This window comes from Hyla sarda, chromosome 5 (assembly GCF_029499605.1).
Source record: "Hyla sarda isolate aHylSar1 chromosome 5, aHylSar1.hap1, whole genome shotgun sequence".
NCBI lineage: Eukaryota > Metazoa > Chordata > Amphibia > Anura > Hylidae > Hyla > Hyla sarda.
Genome location: NC_079193.1, coordinates 262,975,538 through 262,988,558, shown reverse-complemented (window position 1 = coordinate 262,988,558; position 13,021 = coordinate 262,975,538). Strand labels below are relative to the sequence as shown.

The 13,021-nt window shown below is 42.3% G+C and overlaps 1 protein-coding gene across 4 annotated transcripts in view; it reads right to left on the bottom strand.

Moving 5' to 3' along the window:
• DLGAP1 (DLG associated protein 1) overlaps positions 1–13,021 on the bottom strand; it is a 668,048-nt gene that overhangs the window by 513,613 nt on the left and 141,414 nt on the right. The gene's annotated exons all lie outside the window — the stretch shown is intronic.

Sequence of the window (13,021 nt, the reverse complement as noted above, 5' to 3'; positions counted from 1 at the left end):
AGCAAATCCCCATAACAAACCTATCCTGCTCTGGACAGTTCCTGACATGGACAGAGGTGTCAGCAGAGAGCACTGTGGTCAGACTGAAAGGAAATTCAAAAAGAAAAGAACTTCCTGTGGAGCATACAAAAACTGATAAGTACTAGAAGGATTAAGATTTTTTAATAGAAGTAATTTACAAATCTATATATCCTATCTATCTTATCTCCTTGTTCTCCAGACCTGACCTTGGTCTACACCCCAGTCTATTTTGGAAGATCCCTTAGTTCTTACAGCATGACTTGTATCACCTATGGACAGCTGTAATGAATTTTTTCTCACCTTGTCTTATCTTGTTTTCTTCTATTTTTTCTTACAGTGATATTGTTTCATGCACTTTTCTGTATAACTGAAAGCCATCTTTGCAGCTTCCTTCTAAGGGTTTCTTGTATCTTTTAAGCTATTTCTTAGTTCTGCAAATTTGTCAAGGAATTGTCCTCACACAATACTATAACTGTGCAGAGTTCACTGCAGATTATTGTTTCACTCATGCAGAAGCAAATACTTCTTTCATAGCATTGGATGTTTCTATAGAAACTGCACAAGGTTTTTCTAGTCCATATATATATATATATATATATATATATATATATATATAAACTTTTACATAATTTTTGTATAATCTCTGTAAAGTATTTTATTGTTCTATGCCAGAAAGAAAGAGCTGGAGTGGATCCACATGGTTGTTGGTGTCAGATTAAAGATTTAATTTGTACAATAGAATCATTGGAAACGTGGGCTGAAGTGGTCAACATCTGTTCTACTATATATATATATATCTATATATATAAAACTCAACGTGTGTGTGTATGTATGTATGTTCCAGCATCACGTCCAAACAGCTAAAGATATTAACATGAAACTTGGCACACATGTTACTTATATGTCAACAACAAACATAGGATAGGTGATTTAACCCTTACTCACCCCCATTTGCCAGGGGTGGGGGTTATGCTACAAGTCAATAGGAAATATATGTTACTGCATAACTTCCAAACGGCTGGAGATATTTCGATAATACTTGGTCACATGTTACTTATATGTCCACTTAAAATATAGGATAGTTAATTTAACTCTTAACTACCCCATTTGTGAGGGTCGGGGTTTTTGTTAAAAGTCCCATGCAAATCAATGGGAAATGTATGTTCTCACATAACTTCTGTACGGCTGGATATATTTCAATAACTGGTACACATATTACGGGTCGGGATAGCAGGTCGACATAGGAGGTCGACATAGGAGGTCTGGATAGGAGTACGGGATAGGAGGACCGAGATAGGAGGACCGGGATAGGAGGACCGGGATAGGAGGTCAAGATAGGAGGACGCGATAGGAGGTCGTGATAGGAGGTCGGGATAGGAGGACTGGATAGGAGGACGGGATAGGAGGACGGGATAGGAGGACGGGATAGGAGGACGGGATAGGAGGATGGGATAGGAGGACGGGATAGGAGGACTGGATAGGAGGTCGGGATAGGAGGTCGGGAAAGGAGGTCGGGATAGGAGGACGGTATAGGAGGACGGTATAGGAGGTTGAGATAGGAGGACTGGATAGGAGGTTGAGATATGAGGACGGGATAGGAGGACTGGATAGGAGGTCGGGATAGGAGGTCGGGAAAGGAGGTCGGGATAGGAGGACGGTATAGGAGGACGGGATAGGAGGTCGTGATAGGAGGACGGGATAGGAGGACGGGATAGGAGGTCGAGATATGAGGACGGGATAGGAGGTCGTAATAGGAGGACGGGATAGGAGGACAGGATAGGAGGATGGGATAGGAGGTTGGGATAGATGGACGGGATAGATGGACTGGATAGGAGGACAGGAAAGGAGGATGGGAAAGGAGGTCGAGATATGAGGTCGGGATAGGAGGACGGAATAGGAGGACGGGATAGGTGGACGGGATAGGAGGACGGAAAAGGAGGACGGGAAAAGAGGACAGGAAAGGAGGACAGGAAAGGAGGACGGGATAGGAGGACGGGATAGGAGGACGGGATAGAAGGACGGGATATGATGACGGGATAGGATGTTGAGATATGACAACAATATATGAGGACGGGATATGAAGTCAAAAGCTTCCTCCTTTGTTTATTATCCTCCCCAACAAGGATTAGGAAGGAAAAACCGGGCAACGCCGGGTACTCAGCTAGTATATATATATATATATATATATATATATATATATATATTAGAACAGATGTTGTACATGAGACTGCTGTTTAGATCCATTGCCCCCTGCTGCTAGTGCCAAATACTTCCTCAGCCCATATCAAATTTACAAAAGAGGAAAGCAGCACTCTCAGTCCTATGATGCATGAGTGCCAACCCGCCCGGCTCCTGGTCTAGGTCTCGCCGTGTACAGTCAAGTAAAAAAAGGAGTGGCACTCAAAAATAGTGAAGACATTGGGTCTTTATTCACCCCAATGTGCAGAGACGTTTTGATGGTCTCACACTTGAAAATGATGGGGTGAGACCATCGAAACTTCGCTGTCTATTAGTACAGATACTACTACTCCCATCATGGAACAGCGTTTTCCATGCTGGGAGTAGTAGTACTACCTATAAAAAAGTAAAAGCAAAAGAAAAAAGTGAAAAAAACACACACACACTACATTTTTATTATTGTCTGCTATATTTTTAGGTCCCCACCCGCCCACATAAATTCATCCCTGTTTTAAAAATTAATAAAAATTTTGTTATAAAAAAAGATAAATTTCAGTAGATACAATTTTTCCTTCACTACTGTATCTTTTTTATTTAATTTTTTTTAGTGGTACCCTACGAAATTTTATTAAAAAGGTATCTCTATCACTTTTTTGCATCGCTAAAGTCCAAAAAAGAATAAAAACCGCCTGCAAAAACACCAAAGTTAAAACCCACATACCGTTTTTCTTGGCGTTTTTTCACTCCCATGAGTCTACACTGCCTGTGCACATATAGGATCCCGACTATATGATCACTGTATCAGGGAATATTGGTCTGTCTACAGTGGTTTCTATTCAGTATCAGTATTCATTAAGTCACTAATTTGTGGTATTGTAGTGGTCATGGTGTGGCAGAATTATTTTTCCTTTGTATAGTGATGTTTTTGGTGATATTGTTCTGTGTATAGTGTTTTTTATTTAATAACAGTTACTGCAATAGTAGTATGTTGTCCTATTTTTTTTTAAACCCTAACCATTAAGAAAATCTTGTGTATGCCCCTGGTGACTGGTGCTGCATACATAGTATGCATTGCCACTCTCTTACATTCGCAGGATAGGAGAGTTGCACAATTTTTTGCAAGAAAATCTGCGGTGTGGATATGATCTACCCTTAGGCTAGTGTTTCAATTGGCTTTTTTGCCTGCGTTTTTTTCACTGAAAAAAAACGCAGAAAAAACGCCAGTGCAATTTCCTGCGTCTGATGTTTTTTCTGGAGTTTTGGCATTTGAGTTGAAATTGCACTTTTTGGCCCCTTTGGTGTTTTTTTTTCAAAATGTGTTGGGTACCACAAAAAAAAAAAAAAAAAAAAAAAAAAAGAATGTAGTAGGGATGGGAAAAAAATATTTAGGGAAATTTTAGTTTTTTTATAATGAACTTTTAATAAATTGTGTGTATGTGTTTTTCACTGTTTTTTTCTCTATTTTTTTTTTTTTAGGTAGTACTACTACTCCCAGTATGGAACAGAGTGTTCCATGAGGGGAGTAGTAGTACCTGTACTAATAGACATATCGCCCTGGGTGTCAATTCTGACACCCAATGTGATTTTCCATAATTTAGCAGAGATGCGGAGTGGCTCTATACAACGCTTGCATCTCTGCTCTGTACTCCAGCCAGTGATGTGAATTGAAATTCACTCCTTCATATTTTCTGCCCAGAGTGGGGATTGGTCGGATGGTTGCAGCCAATCACTGCTCTCAGCGGGAAATATGAATGAGTGATGTTCTATTCATATCACTGGCCGGCCGGAGTATAGTGCAGAAATGTGGAGCACAGGAGAAAGCCGTTCCACATCTCTGCAATAGATAGGACGATCGCAGGGTGTGTCAGAAGTGACACTCCCTGTGATCTGTCCTCAACTGCAGGTACTACTATTCCCATCATGGAACAGTGTGTACCATGCTGGGAGTAGTAGTAGTACCACCTAAAAAATTAAGAATAAAAAGTGAAAAACACACACACACACTACATTTTTAGTATTGTCGGCTATATTTTTAGTGCCCTGCCTGCACACATAAATTGATCTCTGTTTAAAAATTAATAAATATGTTGTTATAAATAAGATACATTGTGTTAACTACAATTTTTTCCATCACTACTGTATCTTTTTAATAATTTTTATTTAATGGTACCCTACGAAATTTTATTTAAAAAGGTATCTCCATCACTTTTTTTGATCACTAAAGTCCAAAAAAGAATAAAAATTGCCTGCAAAAACACCAAAGTTAAAACCCACATGGCTTTTTTCTTGGCGTTTTTTTTTTACTCCCATAGACTTCTATGGGAGACAAATGCCACGATTTCAAGGGAAAAAACTCCAGTGGCTCAACATGCTGCGATTTTGCAAAACCGCCAAGGAGCTGAAAAATGCCCAAAAAGAGTGAAAAATGCCAAAAGGATAAAAAAAAATGCCAAACTGCAAAACGCCAAGTGGAAAAAGAATTTAGTGATTTCTCATTGATTTACAGCTAACATCTTCTGGACGCTGTGCTCTTTGGCCGAAGAAACACCATGCAGCAGAATTGGCGTTTTTCTTGGTGTTTTTTTCCCAAAAAAAAAAACAAGTGGAATTCCAGCCTTACAGAAATTTCTACTACCAATCTGAAATTTGTAAACTAACCCATATATCCTTTTTGTATATTAAAACTATAACACCTGTTTTATATTTTTCCTGATGGTATAGCCTCTTGACCAAGACTAATATAATATGATGCAATGCAATGTGATAGAATATGTTCATACAGTGTTGTCTTGGATGACAAGTAGTATTGGTGAAACTCATTCATTTATTTCAGTGAAACCATGGAAAATTTGTTAAGACTTGACTGATATATCTCAACATTTTATTAGATTTTATATTTTTTCCCCCCTGCTACAGATTTCTATCTATCTCGGCTACTTCAAAGAATTTCCAAAATGTTATTTTTATTACTTTTATCGTTAGGTGACATTAACCTTTGTACAGTTTTTTTTTATTAGACATCTTCATATAGTTGTTGTAATATATCACTGAACTTTTTACAGACTTATTGGATGTGGCAGGCTGGCAGAGTGCCCAGCAGATCGCTAGGTTATGCCTGGAACATAGGAAATTAGCCTTTTGTGCTTGTTTGCATAGCCTCAGAAAAACATTTTAGAGAAGGACTAATATTTGAAAACATGCTGTGTGAAGCCAGTAACGCATTCCATTTTATATGATTATTCTTTTTTTTTTTATTACCGGCTTATTTATCATTTAGCAATTAATGAAGATCAAATTTTATGCTAAAAAAACTGTTTTGACATACAGATTTCTTTTACAAACTGTAATCCTCAAAAATCTTTCCACTCTTATTTCCTATATCACAAAAATGCTTGGTGGAATCTACTGATGTATGCTGGTTTCTGAATACAATTAAAGAATTAAATACTTTTAAAGGGGTACTCCGGTTGAAAACGATTTTTTTCAAATCAACTGGTGCCAGAAAGTTAAACAGATTTGTAAATTACTTCTATTAAAAATCTTAATCCTTTCAGTACTTATCAGCTGCTGTATGCTACAGAGGAAGATGAGTTGTTCTTTTCAGTCTGACCCCACTGCTGTCTGCTGACACCTCTGTCCATGTCAGGAACTGTCCAGAGCAGGAGAGATTTGCTATGGGGATTTGCTCCTACTCTGGACAGTTCCTGACATGGACAGAGGTGGCAGCAGAGAGCCCTGTGGTCAGACTGAAAAGAACAACTCAACTTCCTCTGGATAATACAACAGCTAATAAGTACTGGAAAGATTAATATTTTTTAAATATAAGTAGTTTACAAATCTGTTTAACTTTCTGGCATCAGTTGATTAGAATTTTTTTTTCTCCACAGGAGTAGCTCTTTAACTTCATCAAGCCATACAAAACTCATAAGTTGCAGTTAAACTTGTTCAATTTGTTTAAAAAATATATATTAATTAATTAATTAATTAAAAAATGCTTAATCGCTGCTGAAATAACCAATAATGAATTTAAAAGCAATGAACACCTTTGAAATGGGAAAACAGGACTTTTACATATCTTAGCAGTTGCCTTAGGTTAAAAACAATGCATTCCTTCATGCATTTTCATACCACCTGACATTACAGTGTTCAGCCTGCCTCTAGGTTCAGAACGTTGTCATGTTGGTGTGCCCTCCCAGTAATATATGCTGTTAGTGAGGTCTGTGTAATCAGGAGGAAAGATAAGTAAATCAATTAGAAACTAATCCCATTTGTTTCAGGGGAGTGCCTGCTCTTCTACTTACTGAGCAGCAAGGTATAAACTGTATGCATTGCTGCTTACTCACATTACAGTGTATGCCTTGTGTACAAGATCAGAGACACCTGTCTTTGACAGGAGTCCCTACTCCTCTACATAGTTTCCATGGTGCACTATGCTGATAACTTAAGGTTTCATGTAAACTATGTATAGTAGGCCCTACTTCTGTACACTGAGCAGCAAATATACACAGTATGCTTCACTGCTCGTGTGTCGGGCAATATATTGGGTCCCCCACAAATAAGTGGTGATGCCGTACACATTCCCATTCACACCCGGCCTAGCGAATGCACTCAGCTCAGTGGAAGTTTACAGAATAGAACTGAATAAAAAACATAAATTACTGAAAACTTTTCCCATAATAACATCTTCAGATATGATTGTCCTGGCTTGTTTTCCCCATTAAAGGGGTACTCCAGTAGAAAACATTTATTTTTTTTTTTAATCAACTGGTGGCAGAAAGTTAAACAGATTTGTAAATTACTTCTATTAAAAAATCTTAATCCTCCCAGTACTTATTAGCTGCTGAATACTACAGAGAAAATTATTTTCTTTTTGGACACAGAGCGCTCTTCTGACATCATGAGCACAGTGCTCTCTGCTGACATCTCTGTCCATTTTAGGAACTGTTCAGAGCAGCATATGTTTGCTATGGGGATTTTCTCCTACTCTGGACAGTTCTTAAAATGGACAGAGATGTCAGCAGAGAGCACTGTGCTCGTGATTCAGCAGAGAACTCTGTGTTCCAAAAAGAAAATAATATCCCCTGTAGTATTCAGCAGCTAATAAGTACTGGAAGGATTAAGATTTTTTTAATAGAAGTAATTTACAAATCTGTTTATCTTCCTGGCACCAGTTGATAAAAAAAAAAAAAAAAAAAAAAATTTCCACCGGAGTACACCTTTAAGATCACACATACTGAAGTTTGAAAGAAAAAATTATTCCACTTATTTACATGTAATATCTGCATTTCAGGTAAAAAAAAAAAAAGGTCAGATTGGTCATTGTACCTGAAACCTCTACTTCTCACTAGCAGTACAGTAAAACTCTTTTCGCAATAAAGCTCCATATATCCTTGTCATGTGGCAGCTAATAAAATGAACTCTATGTGTGTTCTTCACAGAAATAGCATAGCCGGTCTGACGTTCATTGACTGTCCCACCATGTGAGGACAAAGCAATACAGCTGCATGGAAAGTAAGATGATTTATTAAAGCAGATCCCCAAGGGATGGGAGGGGGTGTCACGACAGATGAAATGTCAGGGTCTATATTGTTAAATCCAGCCCTGACACTTTATTTGCACAGTAATTGTGCTAGAAGCTAATAACTGCTAGCGTTGTTACACCTGTAGTTATGGCAACGGTGGATGCTATAATTTCAGACTAACATTCAGACCCCATTGCACTTAGGAAACAAGTAAGTCTGAAAACTTTCATACTACACATCAGAGATGAGCAAATCGAATCTGATGAATCCGAATTAGTTTCGATTTTCAGAAAAAATTAGATTTGCAAAAAATGCGAATATTGCCACGATTCGATCATGCAAATCACTTCATTAAACTCCATTTAGTGCAGTCCAGGCTCCAGGGGCCGAGCATCTAAAATGGCGGATCCAAATGTGAGGACATGGTGCAAGGAATCCTGGGAAGGCGGGAACAAGGGTCAGCGGGATGACCCTGAATCACATGCAGCATGCAGCCTATCAGAAGCCAGCTACCCCTGTGATGTCACAGCCCTTTATAATTGGCAGCCACCTAGCGGCCACTCACATCAGTGTTCTATTGCAGAGAGAGAGGGACAGAGAGCAGTGTGTGTTGCACAGAAAAGCTTTTTTACAGCAGCGATTCGCCACATGGCCACATACAATATGTGTCGGCAGAAGGTGAAGCGTGGCCAGGGTCCCAATGTTGGCATCACGGCCCTGCATCAACATATGCAGCGTCACCATAAAGCTGCCTGGGAGAACCGTGGCTCCGATGTGGTGGTCCAGCCTGCTGCATCACCCAGTGGCCCACCACTCCCTGTTTCAGCCAGCCAAGGCTCCACCACCTCAGCCGAAGGAAGCTGTGTGTTATACCCATCTTCTGTCGCTCCAGATGCTGCTGCTCCTCCTACTTCAAGTCAGTCATTCCGCCAGCAATCTATCGACGAAGCCATGTCCCAGAGACAACAGTTTGTGCCCATTCATCCAATGGTGCAGAAGCTGAAGGTGTTCCTGTCCAAGTTGCTGGTGTTGCAGTCCCTCCCTTTTCAAGTGGTGGACTCTGCACCTTTCAAAAGAACTGATGACTTTTGCCGCGCCGAGGTGGAGAGTCCCAAGGCATAATTGTTTTGTTTGTTTTTTGCGAAGAAGGCAGTACCAGCCCTGCACAATTTTGTGGAACAGAAGGTGGGCCAGTCCTTGAGCCTGTCTGTGTGTACCAAAGTGCACGGCAATGCCAACATGTGGAAATGTAACTATGGTCAGGGACAATGCTGGGTGAATGAGGGTGTATGTGGTTCCTGCACAGCTAAAACAGCAACTTGGACATGTCACGCCGCTTCCTCCTCCATGCTCTCAGGCCGTTGGTCTTGTGACAATGTCGACTCCGCCTCCTCATACTCCACCGTGTCCTCAGCCTCCACTGTACGGACAAGTCTCATTGCCCCTCCAGCATAGCATATGTGCAGGGCATGGCGGTGTCACGCTGTTCTTCACATGGTTTGCCTTGGCGAACGGAGTCACACAGGGGAGGAACTGCTAAAAGTCAATCATGAAGAAATCGAATCATGGCTTACTCCACGAAAACTGGAAATGGGAACCATGGGGACCGACAACGGGAAGAACATCTTGTCTGCGCTGCGACAAGGAAGCCTGAGCCATGCGCCCTGCATGGCTCATGTGTTCAATCTTGTTGCCAAGCGGTTCCTGAAGTGTTTCGCCCCCATCTGCAAGACATCCTAACAAAAGGAAGGAAACTTTGCATGCACTTCAGCCACTCGTACACTGCAAAGCACACCCTCCTTGAGCTGCAGCGTCGGAACCGTATCCCCCAACATAGTCTGATTTGCGACGTTTCTACACGTTGGAATTCCCCCCTCCATATGTTTGACCGAACAGTGAAAAACCATCACCGATTCCTTGATGATCCAAGCGGATAGGGGGACTCCCCTGTGTAACTTCAATGTCAACCATTGGCAGCTCATATGTGACACCTGCTATTTGCTCAGGCCCTTTGAGGAAGCCACATTATTAGTCAGTCATCAGGCTTACGGGATGAACAATGTAAGTCCACTGCTTCATTTACTACAATACGTGTTGAAAATGATGGCTGGTCAGGGCACTGGAGATGTGAGGCCTACATCTCATGGCCACATGAGCCCTGTGGGGGCTGAACTGGAGGAGGAGGGGCAAAGTGGAGTACAGTTTAGGTTTTGTGAGATGGCAGTTTTTCCACCTCCAGGCTGTGTCATTCAGCCATTATATGGTCTCCTCATACTGCCGGCAACTCCAGGCTGTGTCATTCAGCCACTATATGGTCTCCTCATTCTGCCGCCATCTCCAAGCTGTGTCATTCAGCCACTATATGATCTCCTCTTACTGCCACCAACTCCAGGCTGTGTCATTCAGCCATTATATGTGTCCTCATGCTGCTGCCACCTCCAGGCTGTGTCATTCAGACACTATATGGTCTCCTCATGCTGCTGCCAACTCCAGGCTTTGTCATTCAGCCACTATATTGTCTCCTTATACTGATGCCACCTCCAGGCTTTGTCATTGTGCCACTCTGCGACAGTGATTCTAATAGTGACGCCTCTTATCTGCATGTAATACTTAATAAGGGTACGTTCACACGAGCGGACCCATGGCGTATTTTACGCTGCAGATCCACCGCTGAAGGACCACTGCATGGTGGCTTTACATGTGCCTGCTCGGAGTGGCAATACACTGCTAGGAGCAGACACATTGAAGTGATGTGCGAGTCGCCGAGCATTCGCGGTGTACTCGCATACATCGCAGCCGCTCCCCCCTGCTCCATGACCTAGGCAGAGAGCAGCTGTGATGTGTGAGTATACTGCGCATGCGCGCTGTGACTCACACATAACAGTGTGTCTGCTCGTAGCGGCATATTGCCGCTCTGAGCAGGCACATGTAAAGCCACCATGCAGCGGTCCTTCAGCGGTGGATCTACAGCATAAAATAGGCTGTGGGTCCGCTCTTGTGAACATACCCTAACAGTATTATTTCACTAACTCAGCACACACCCTATGTGTGTTACAGCAAGGCAAAGTGTTCTACACCCCTATTTAGACTCTCTGTAGGCCAGAAATAGCCATTTTTTAATACAGATTTGCCGCAGATAAATTTGGCAAATCGGCTGAATCGAATTTTTCAAAAATTCACTCATCTCTACTACTCATCATTACAGTCTAAAGATCTAATAAACAGTGTGGACATACAGATTATTTACATGAAACTACATGTGTGCTACTAACTACCAAGTCCTGGACATCAAGTGTATATACAATATAAGATTGAGAATATGTACTTGTCTTCATAATGGGTTATTCCTCCCATAGATGTCTGATAGAATTTGCAAAATAGAGGTCCCCTGTTCCTTCTGGTGAAGTGGCTGCTGGCGGAGGAGAATTAAAGGAGTTATCCAAAATAAGATGACCTTAGTAATTAAGTGTCATTCAGTGATGGTCATGCATACCAAGGATCTGTGCTTGTGTTGGTTGTAAATGGCCATGTCCTGTGTCCCCCATCATGCTACGGCTTGTTTTTGGGAACTGGCTCATTCCTGTAGCCTCACTCAGACTACAGATCCCAGGATCCTTTGTTTTAAGGTGGTAGGTGACTTATTTACCTCCCACATATTGGTCGCCCCACCCATTGCAGCAAAGCCATTTTTCCTTTAATTACATGACTTGCCCGACATCGCCTGACACACAAGCTCCAGATCTGCATTACAAATGCACGCTGACAGCATAGGCGTGCGCACGGGGTGTGCCGGGTGTGCCCAGACACACCCTAATCAAGCCCAGGGAGGCATCCGAGGCCACCATGAGCAGCCAGCAGAGGACCCCCCCGTCACATTCGGGACATCCCTGTGTCCCGAAAGATCTGTTACCTTTCTACAGTGGCCCCCGTGTTAACTTTCAAAACACAGGGGCCGCCGGGAAGTAGCGCACGCAGGGATGTCATTGACATTGGTAAGTGACCAACACGAGCTGGTGTGGGGGAAACTATACTGCACTTAATGTGGGGAAAACTATACTGCACCTAATGTGGGGGAAAGTATACTGCACCTAATGTGGGGGAAAGTATACTGCACCTAATGTGGGGAAACTATACTGCACCTAATGTGGGGGAACTATACTGCACCTAATGTGGGGGAAAGTATACTGCACCTAATGTGGGGGAAAGTATACTGCACCTAATGTGGGGGAACTATACTGCACCTAATGTGGGGGAACTATACTGCACCTAATGTGGGGAGAACTATACTGCACCTAATGTGGGGAAAACTATACTGCACCTAATGTGGGGGAAAGTATACTGCACTTAATGTGGGGGAACTATACTGCACTTAATGTGGGGGAACTATACTGCACCTAATGTGGGGAAACTATACTGCACCTAATGTGGGGGAACTATACTGCACCTAATGTGGGGGAAAGTACACTGCACCTAATGTGGGGGAAAGTATACTGCACCTAATGTGGGGGAACTATACTGCACCTAATGTGGGGAGAACTATACTGCACCTAATGTGGGGAAAACTATACTGCACCTAATGTGGGGGAAAGTATACTGCACCTAATGTGGGGGAACTATACTGCACCTAATGTGGGGGAACTATACTGTACCTAATGTGGGGAGAACTATACTGCACCTAATGTGGGGAAAACTATACTGCACCTAATGTGGGGGAAAGTATACTGCACCTAATGTGGGGGAAAGTATACTGCACCTAATGTGGGGGAAAGTATACTGCACCTAATGTGGGGGAAACTATACTGCACCTAATGTGGGCGAACTATACTGCACCTAATGTGGGGAGAACTATACTGCACCTAATGTGGGGGAACTATACTGCCAGCCTAATGTGGGGGAACTACACTGCACCTAATGTGGGGGAACTATACTGCACCTAATGTAGGGGAACTATACTGCACCTAATGTGGGGGAACTATACTGCACCTAATGTGGGGGAAACTATACTGCACCTAATGTGGGGGAAACTATACTGCACCTAATGTGGGGGAAACTATACTGCACCTAATGTGGGGGAAACTATACTACACCTAATGTGGGGGAAACTATACTGCACCTAATGTGGGGGAACTATACTGCACCTAATGTGGGGAGCTATACTGCACCTAATGTGGGGGAACTATACTGCACCAAATGTGGGGGAACTATACTGCACCTAATGTGGGGGAACTGTACTGCACCTAATGTGGGGAAACTGTACTGCACCTAATGTGGAAAGATATACTGCACCTAATGTGGGGAAC